Source organism: Palaemon carinicauda, chromosome 7 (genome assembly GCF_036898095.1).
Source record: "Palaemon carinicauda isolate YSFRI2023 chromosome 7, ASM3689809v2, whole genome shotgun sequence".
Taxonomy (NCBI): domain Eukaryota; kingdom Metazoa; phylum Arthropoda; class Malacostraca; order Decapoda; family Palaemonidae; genus Palaemon; species Palaemon carinicauda.
The window spans coordinates 83,881,996-83,892,338 of record NC_090731.1 but is presented as its reverse complement, the minus strand read 5'-3'; positions in this window follow the sequence as shown (position 1 = coordinate 83,892,338).

Genomic DNA, 10,343 nt, shown 5'->3' with positions numbered 1-10,343 from the left:
GCTCCCACGAAACATTCAAATGATTGAAGATATTAAGGCTTTCAAGAGGAAACTGAAGACTTTTTTATTTCATGAGTCTTTTGACAGAGACGATTTAACAGTAAATGAACAATACGCAATATGAAACGTTAAATACTCTGAACGAACAAGGTAAAACGACAGTGGAGGTCCTGTAGAGAGTGGCGTTCCCCTGCTGTATGGGACCGGAAGAGCAGCCATCAAAGTAAAGTAAGATTATGTGATATTTCAATGCAAGAAAGTGATTGATATTAATTACATTCTGCTACAAATATCTGTATAAAGAAATCATAAAATTTTTGATTGAAGAATTTCTCGTAATGAAAAAAAAAAAATAATAATAATACGTTAGGTCCAATTTTCTTCATCTGCACGAAGTTAGAGAAACTTCTGAATGCGAGAACCAAATGCTTTTCTCAACCGCGCCAGTTACGTAAAATTATATTTGCGGACCGACAAGGCTTAGAAAGTTCCGAGTAAACCCGGCATTTGTTATTGTTTGTCTAAATGGACACATTTCTGTTTTTACATCCATCAACGAAGCTGGAAGAAGGTTAACTTTTACCCCCGGTTTGTGTTTGTTCGTGTGTGAGTGTTCTTTTGTGTTTGTGTATGTTTGTGTGTGTTTGTTTGTTTGTGATCAGCTTCCTGGCCATAATTTTAATCGTAGAGTAATTAGACCTGCAGGGATTAACTGTTATGTAAAAAGCTTGAAATGATCAACTTGATTCATATTTGAGTGTATGGAAACCCACTCCAATTAATACATGATTAAGGTCAAAGGTCAAGTTCGAGCAAAAGGTCGAGAAATAAGCTGCCGTGGTGGAGGTCTGCGCTCTACTGGGTGCCCCTCTAGTTACTTCCTGTTTTTGCCAATTACTCCACGTGTGCGCTAGTTTAATGCATCCATTCTTTTGCTATTGCCTGATTATTTTAGAGATGTATCTTACTTCTGTTAATTTTAATCGAGTTTTGGACTAGGGGCTTTCATATGATTTCTGTTTTTATTGCTAATATCTATTTATGTACCAACCTATCTCTCTCTCTCTCTACACATGCGTATACTGTACATATATTGGCACACATCATATAATATACATACATACATACCACATGCATACATAAATTGCACACACACACACACACACACATATATATATATATATATATATATATATATATATATATATATATATATATATATATATATTTATATACATGTATATATATATATATATATATATATATATATATATATATATATATATATATATATGTATATATATATATTTATATTTATATATATATATATATATATATATATATATATATATATATATATATATATATATATATATATATATATATATATATATATATATATATATATATATATATATATATATATATGTATGTATATATATCTATACACACACACACACACACACACACACACACATATATATATATATATATATATATATATATATTGTGAAGAATTTTCTTCACTCTTCTTCTTTTAATCGTATTTTTAGCTCTCTTCTACTAATACTATAGCTACCCCTTAAACATTCTCTCCTACATCTAGTTTTCTTTAACGAAACATAGGAAGGACTATTCTAAACTTAAACTTGTTGACAGTGGCGCACGCCATGCTCATGACGTCACAGCGTAGATACGCACGTTAGAGGGCCTTAGTGTAACCACGGCGTATGTTGGTTCTTTCCTTAAACTACTTGGGTCGAGATTAAATTCCTAAACTGCATTTTTTATATAAATTCCAATACTGCTGAATTAATGCATTTCTCAATACCAATTAAGGTTTGTTAATTTTAAGAAGTATGCCCATCGTACCAGTCCATTGCTAATTAATCATTTTAAATATTAATTTTTAGCAAGCCAGAATAGGTAGGATTGTTGTATATATAACCTCCCTCAGAGCAGCAAGATTTATCTGAGTATTTAGTACAAAATCCTGCCTCCTCTGCACTCCTTGCAACAAAATATTGCCCTGTCCTGAAGTCCCGATATGGCACCCTCAATGGATTACCGTGCGCATCGAGCTCCTCACCTGTCTGGAAAGGTGAAGCCAGGTGATCTCTTCGACCGTAGAGTCGACCCCATTCATCAAAAAGCTGCCCTGGCCTACTGATCTGCTGGGTCAGTGAATCCGTGCACTTCTGGCTCACCCCCATCCCATCCCACTCTCCCAAACGTGACTCACCAAGGAGTCCTGTTGCTGCCGGTCGGAGAGATTGAGAAGAAGAGGACCCTGGGATACCATAGTTGTAGCCAACAAGGATTCTTGGGGTGAGCCAGGCAAGAGGGCAACGTGCCAATTAGTGCGACAACCAGGTCAACAGCCACCACGGGCATAGGACTAATTTCAAAGGAGTGCAGGTACTACATCAATGGCCATAGTTATTTCCCCAATTTTTATTAGCTTAGACTAATTTTAACTTGATAGGGAACCTGGCTAATTACACTATTCGGACTGTGTGCGGTGGGATTGTGTGTATATATTTTTTTTCTATACAATTTTTGCCTTTTGAGACTAACACAGTCTCTGGGTCACATGGGCCACGTGTCCGACCCCATTTTTATTTTTAATTATTGTAGACCACGCGTCTAACTAACTAATTTTCATCATTTTGAATTGCATTTTTATGATTCCATTTTGTCTTTGTTAAGATGTCCGTTTCTTTGATGTAAATTTGTGAATAAATCAATATTAGGTTAATTAAACCTCCTTTGTATTTTTGCTCCCTCATTTATTCTAATGTGTGAAATGAATAGTTGATCACGGGACAAAGTACCCAATATTTAAAGAGAAAACCTAAGTAAGTCTATAGGTGGTAACAGCGAGGAACTTTGCATTAATATATTTGCTTCGAAGGTAAAGATCCTTATCTTTAAACTTTTAAACTACTTTACATCACTGCTCCCATTTTGGATTTTGTCTTAATTACATTAACGTAAAATACCTGTCCAGCATTTCATTGGGGAGCTGGGATGGAGCCGGAACAGAGCCTGAGAATGAGATGACTATAGACCTGACAAAGCTAGAGTAGGCCATAAATTATTGCAAATTCTACGTGTGGAGTACTCCGGCCTCTGGACAGTAAATTTCACTTTTGTATTTGAGAGTGATGGTTTGTGAATTGTGACAGTAAAGTATTAGCAGGGTGTTTGTGCCCCGAGAGTAAGTGCTCATATCCTCCCCTGTTGAACTTTGTGTAACTGTTATAAGGAGACTTTCCCGGACTAAGTTCCCACTCAGAAAACACAACCATTAAAAAATTCTCCACATATATATATATATATATATATATATATATATATATATATATATATATATATATATATATATATATATATATATATATTCTTACGAAGCTGGTATAGTGTAGAGTAAATACAGTAGTTTAATAATAATTTTATTTATATTTTATTTGTGTATGGTTGGTTGCTTGGTGAAGATTGCCATGCCTGTAGCATGGCATTAGCTCTTGTCACTGGACAGCCCGTAAGAGGATATTATCATGAAATAGGATAACTCCGGAAGGAGCAAAAATTGGTATATTAAAAAGGAAAGTTTGGATAAAAAGGGTACTGGAACAGGAAAAAAGGATACAAGATGAGTGATTAAAGGAGGGATTTGACAAGACATGGAAAGGGGGGAAAGTAATCCGAAAAGGAGACTCCTTTTTAGGTCCACGAAATGAAAAGTTTTAGTTAAAGAAAAAGTGTTGATAGCAGTAAGTCCCAGTAAATAGGAGAGACTGGGAGAGGAGAGAAGTTTTTTTCAATTTGAGAGAATAGGAGTAGGTTTAAGCAAAGAGGCTTATCCCTGCTCTGTAGCTGGAACGTGGAATTGTTGTAGGAGCTGCAGGAAGGTGGGTGTCGAGGATAAGGAAAGGACTCTGGTAAGGATCTGGAAGGCGATGGGTATGAGGTCTTGTAAGGTGAGAGACTCAATTTGTTGAGCCAAGGTTTGGGATGGGATTGAGGATGAAGGTCGTTGCTGGTCCTTATGAGGAGCAGTTGCAGGTCGTTTCTGGTCCTTATGAGGAGCAGTTACAGGTGCAGGCACTGAGCAGTGGCTGGCTGGCGCTGTCTTCTCTGACGAGGAGGTCGCTGGTCTTTAGGTGGTTGGATTGGAGCTGGTTTCTTTTGGTTTGGAGAGGATGTATTCTTCATAGCTGCAATCCTCTTGAGACGTTCTGGGCAACGCTTAATCCAAGCATGGTGTGGTCTGGAACAGTTGGGGCACTTGGATGTGTTGTGTCGTCCTTCTTTGTGGGCTTTTATTCACACTTCTGTGCAGTGTCGCTGGCTGCAGACACCGCAGATGATGGTGCCTCTGCATTCTTCCTTGTGATGGCCAAAACGTTGGTATCTATAACATCGAAGGGGCTCAGGAGTATATTCCTCGATGGGGAAGGTTCCCCAGACTCCTAGAAACAGTTTGGAAGGAACTGGACCGATGAAGGGGGCAATGAGGCGTTGAACTGAAACGTTGTCTTTGCTCATGCAGCGAACAGCACAGTCGATGTTGCTGCACAACGTTGCAATAGTGATACGCATTGTGACAGGATACCTGGTAATGACAGCTTTCTTCCTGATAAAAGCAGGATCCAGCAGCGTTAAAGTTTGGTCTTCCTGGAGGGATCTGGCTGTCTCAACGTCCTTGGGGTAGATGATAAGATCACCTTTCCTGTTGGGTCTGGTAGTGAGTTGCATGCCTGGCTTATTAGCCATGGCAGCAACAGAGGCGTAAGAAAGTTCGCTGTCCATATGTGAAAGCCGAAACTTTGGCAGAGATTTCTTTGGCTGCGTAGCTGGGATGTTCCCTGTAATAGAAGAAGCTTCTTGCAGGGGTGTCTTAAGGAAATCTGTGCAATTGCAGTCCGTGGAGTGGGCCCCCTGTTTGGTCTCCATGGCATTGGAGGACTCAGGCACGGCAGTAGAAGGGTTGACTGCTGCTGCAAACGATTGCTGAGGAGTTGTAGGGACAGACAAGGACACGTCTGTGCTCTCAGTCCTTGGAGTCACAAGTGGCGATGGTAGGTCTGGTACTGGCTCTGGAGGACGTCGTTCAGGACTCTTCCTTCTCTTGGGAGGGGGTGCAGTCTCCTCCCTGGTACCTGGTTTCGAGGCTCTGTAGTATTTAAGAACCTTGGTAGAGGCGATTTTGCACCCCTTGCAGCTGCATCTGATATGATGATGTACCATGATTGCGTCATCAACGTCGGAGGTGCGGAGGCCTACGGTGGTGAAAATGTGGGCACGTCGCTTGTGGTATGACTTGCAGCAGTCACACTCGCAGTCAAGAGAATTGTAGCGGTCCTAGCAGCGAAAGTGTTGCAGGATTTTCCAGGCGATGAACGTAGTCCGTGGTCCCGATGCCCGATTTGTGCATTGAAGAGAGGTTATCCAGCTCTTAAGGTGAGTTCTCCTCGTGTAGATTCAAGATTAATATGTAAGTTATGTAAGACTTTCGACGTTAATTTCATTGTATTCTTTATTTAAGTTAGAATATGCAAATTTATGTTATTTCTAAGAATTAACTTTTTATTTCATAATTTTTGTATGAAGTCTTACGTATCTTGTTTGAGAGTGTTATGTGATCATACGTAACAGGAACAAGGGCTTATGTAATGTTCTTTTATATTCTTATGAGGTATTGCATCATGTTTGTAAGAGAATATGCAGTGTACCACGTATTTGGAATTTTCACAAAAAGCCTAGTGATAGGATGTTATCTTTTTTTCATTTTAGGGACAAAGGGTGGGCTGAGCTAGCTGACAGAGAGTCGCCTCGCTGTGTGAGATAGTTGCCCAGGAAACCCAGGTTTTGTCTCCTTGTTGCATGAAAAAGCGTTCGAGAGAGCAATACTTGGTAACTGACGCCTTTTGCCTGAGCCCCATGCTTCCTAGTTTGTTGGGAAGTTTCTGGAAGCAGCTAGGTTTTATATATAAAAGCAACACCAGGGTTAGAGACAAATAGAGAATTGCAGCCTTAAGACAACCAACTTCCCCTCTCCCTCTCTCAAATGTAGTTCAGAGTATTGTTTTAAAAGTGTTCAGTACCTATAGTGTGTCCTCTCCCAAGTGACTCTGTGCCTCAAAGCAAATTGTGTGTTGAAAAGATACGTAATTCGAAACTGTGATTTTAAATTCATTGTATGAGGGTGAGTGTTGGTATTATGTAAAGTTTTTGTAATTGGTCCTGTAGGAAGATTAGGTATTTGTATTGTGATCTGGTTATCTATTTTCATTAAGTGTCAAACTTGAATATTGTATTCAGATTTAATTCCAAGTGAAACAAGTGATTGTATAATTTTCATAAGTGTTATTTCTTTTCCTAGTCTAAGGTTTTTTCACATTTAATAGTTCAAGTCAAGTTGTTATATAATTTTCAGATCGTAACATTTTTGTCTTAATCTAAGATTTGTTCAGACTTGATATTTAGAGTGATTTATTTTGTTACTACGTAAATTCTTTTCAAAGTTTTGTAATTATATAGAATATATTAATTTTTGTAAAGAGTGTATTATTCCAATAACCATTGTTTAGAATAGATTCCGCTTGTATCCTGTTAATGAACCGAAGTTAGAGCTATTTGACTATTCATAGCATAGACTCCTTTAAGGAAGGACTGGAACGTCCCCTGCTCGGGGTTTTTAACTTGAGTCTGAAAGATTAATTTGAGTCTGGACTAAAATGACTTCTAGAAGGGCTATAAACACGTTCTCTGGATCAAAAATGGGGGTTTTTGAGGATGGTGAGTTCAATAGTAACATTTTCAACACCACCTGGGGTCATCTTCAAGGTCTAAAGGTCATTTATCAAGGTCAAATTTGTGAATTTTGGTCATTTTTGCTCGTTTTTTGTGTATAACTCATAAATGGTGAGAGATAGCTGATTATAATATGAGGCAAGTCTGCAGAGCTGTCCGAATTTAATATATATTGTCATATATCGTCCTTCAAGAAAGGACTGGAACGTCCCCTGATCGGGGTTTTTAACTTGAGTCTGAAGGATTAACTTGAGTCCTGGACTAAAATGACTTCTAAGAAGGGCTAGAAACACGTTCTCTGAGTCAATATGGGGGTTTTTGAGGACGGTGAGTTCAATAGTGACATTTTCAACACCACCTGGGGTCATCTTCATCATCTTCAAGGTCAAAAGGTCATATTTCAAGGTCAAAATAGTGTATTTTGGTCATTTTTACTCGTTTTTGTGTGTAACTCATAGATGGTGAGGGATGGCTGATTATAATAAGAGGCAAGTCTGTAGTTCTGTCCAAATTTAATATATATTGTCAAAAATTGTATTACTCAAACATTCCAAACAAGCCCTAAAACAATGAAACACTAAAATAAGAAATAAAGAACGGTATTTCTCATCACAACAAAACTCAAAGACATTAACATTTGATTAGATGAACATCGCTAGATGGAGAGCTTTTCTTGCCTCCTGAGGCATCTCACAGCCTTTTCTTTGTCACTTACATTGAGAACCCGAGCTTTCAATAGAATGTTGGCTAAAGTCGTACATGCTGCATTATTAGTAGCTAAAGGTGCATCTACAAAAGATAACAATTCAGCAAAATGAAAGCGGCAATGCATTTTAGTTATGGCATGCAAATTATAGGCATTATGTACAAAAAAGACAGTTGAAATAGTTGGCACACTCAGTCCACCTCTATTCAAATGATCTAAGAACTCAGATGACACCTCGTTACCATCTTCATCATCCATGATATCCTCCATACTAGTGCTATTACAATATTTATGAACAAGGTATCCAGCCAAATATACAACTTTATGCTTAAGGTTATCAGCAGACCTTAAGAGCTCCCGAGTGTCTTGAGGAGTGATCTCGTCAATGAGTTCACTTCGCTCATCTGGATTTATGGAAGAAGTACAATTCTTATCGCAATCAAGCACACGAGAACTAGATTCTGGCATAATGTCATGCTTTAGAAGTGTCTGCAAATTTGTAACTTTCGCTGCAGCCATAATGTCAACTACATCAATGTAGAAGTTTCCACCACTTCTTTGCCTGGCTTGACCGAAAAACTTTTCCAAGGCTTCATCCGCGAATATAGCAGGAAGAACGTAGTCAAAGTCTTTCTCTGCCAGAAGCAATTTGGCAGCAGCCACATTATTACGTGTAGACACAATGAATGCTTCAGCAGTTTGCTTAGTTAACTTCAGCTTACGACCACTACCTCCTTGCCATGTGCAGGCCGATAAAATTTGGCAGGCGTCCTCCAACTTAGTGAAAGATGTACAGTCTGCTGTCCAAGGCTGTCTGGATTCGTCACGTAGATGTCTAGCTGAGAAACGGTCTTTCACATTCATCATCTTGAACCACTCACTCATTGTCTGGGTGAGAATGATGATGCCTTCGCTGATGCCCAATGAATCCTTGAACTCTTTAAGGCAGCGACAGTCTTGTCATTGAACACCTGACATACTAAGGGTACGCTCTGGCGTTGAAGGGGTTTGGGGAATACAGCGGTGTGCGTCAGCTTGGTTAAGCGAATAGGAGTACTCATAGGTGTTTACCTGTTCAGTTATGGATCTAATCTGGGACCATTTTGAGAGCAAGCTGTTCTATTGCAAAGGAAAAAGTCGTTTAGGCCCCTCAATGCCATCTTTCTCAACTCTATTCAAGAATAGGAATCCAAAAGGTGAGTTGACTTGTTGTAGATGAAAGAACTGCTTGACAGTTTGTCCAGTAGCGTCAGTTCTTGATCGGTAGAGATCTTTCTGGTCTTTTATGACGTTAAAACCAGGAAAATAGGAGCTAATTTTTCCGCGAAATTGGTCAAAATCTCGGATTTTGTCTGCAGCCTCAGCAGCTGCATGCACCTTTTTAGCTCTTGATTGTGATGTAGAAGATGATGTTGGGCGTGGGGCTGAGGTATCCTGCTTCAAAGCTGATTTTGGTATTCCAGGAAATATTGATGGAGGTTGTTTGGGTCGCTTGCCACCCTTAACTGACACCCATTCACAATTGAAATGTGTCTCACAAATATATATCTCCTTCAAGCGTCTCAAGCTTTCTTTCTCATTCGGCATTGCCAATATCCATCTCTCCTTCTCCTCAGGATCTTTTGGGAAGGATATAACTTTTACATAAGGTGTCCCATCATAGTTCCCTTTACAACCAAAGCAGCTACAGTGACGTGGCATATTGGGAGATCACCAGCTGGACCGTTTCTATAACAAAAACAGAAACAAAACACATTAGTCAGTGAGATTTGAACAGAAAATGGGATTTGCATAGAAAACAAGATAAAAACAGGAAAAGTTGTGGGAGCAAAATGATCTTATAATTTGTAAATACATAACATATGTCAATTTAAAAAAAAAATCAGGCATGAAGTCTCTCAGACTCAAGTTAAAAACCCCGAGGTCCTGACGTTCCAGTCCTTCCTTAAAGGAGTCTATGATTCATAGTAATAATTACCCAGTTTGATTTTGAGTGTACTTAAGAGACCTTTGGATATTCAGTGTTTTATATATTGCTGTCTGGGAGTTATTTAACTGTCTCAGAATTTGTCTATTAATATTTTAAAGTGCAGCAGTTTTAATATAAAAGCAAACAAGTGAGTTTAGAATTCGAGAGGTTGATTAACTTGCCAGTTGTAGTATATATTATATTATATGTTCGGTTCCCAGTCACGAGCCATAATCGTATGATGTATTTTTGGTGCCCAGACCCGGGAGCCATAATTGTATAAGAGATATATATATATATATATATATATATATATATATATATAATATATACACATATATACATATATGTATACATATATATATTATATAAAGTATATATCTATATATATATATATATATATATATATATATATATATATATATATATATATATGTATATATTTTTACACATGTATTTATGTATTTGCTATATATATATATATATATATATATATATATATATATATATATATATATATATATATATATATATATATATATATATATATGTTATTTGTGATGGTCATTGCACCATTTTTCAAACAAAAGACCCCACCAGCAAGGACCGGTTGAAATACCACAAGCGATGGGATCCTACCCAGAGCCTCAACACCTGCCCATCCATCCTATACCCGTCTACTCCTCTGAGGTCTCATTTCTGACATCTTCAAAAAGCATGTGGCCTCTCAGTGCCACCACAAAGGGAGCCCGGGAGAAGTCGAGAGGAGGCCTATTGATGGGGTGTCGGGAGACGAGACCAAGGCCGATGACCAATGGAACAGCTGTCAGGCCAATGAACCAACCCCCT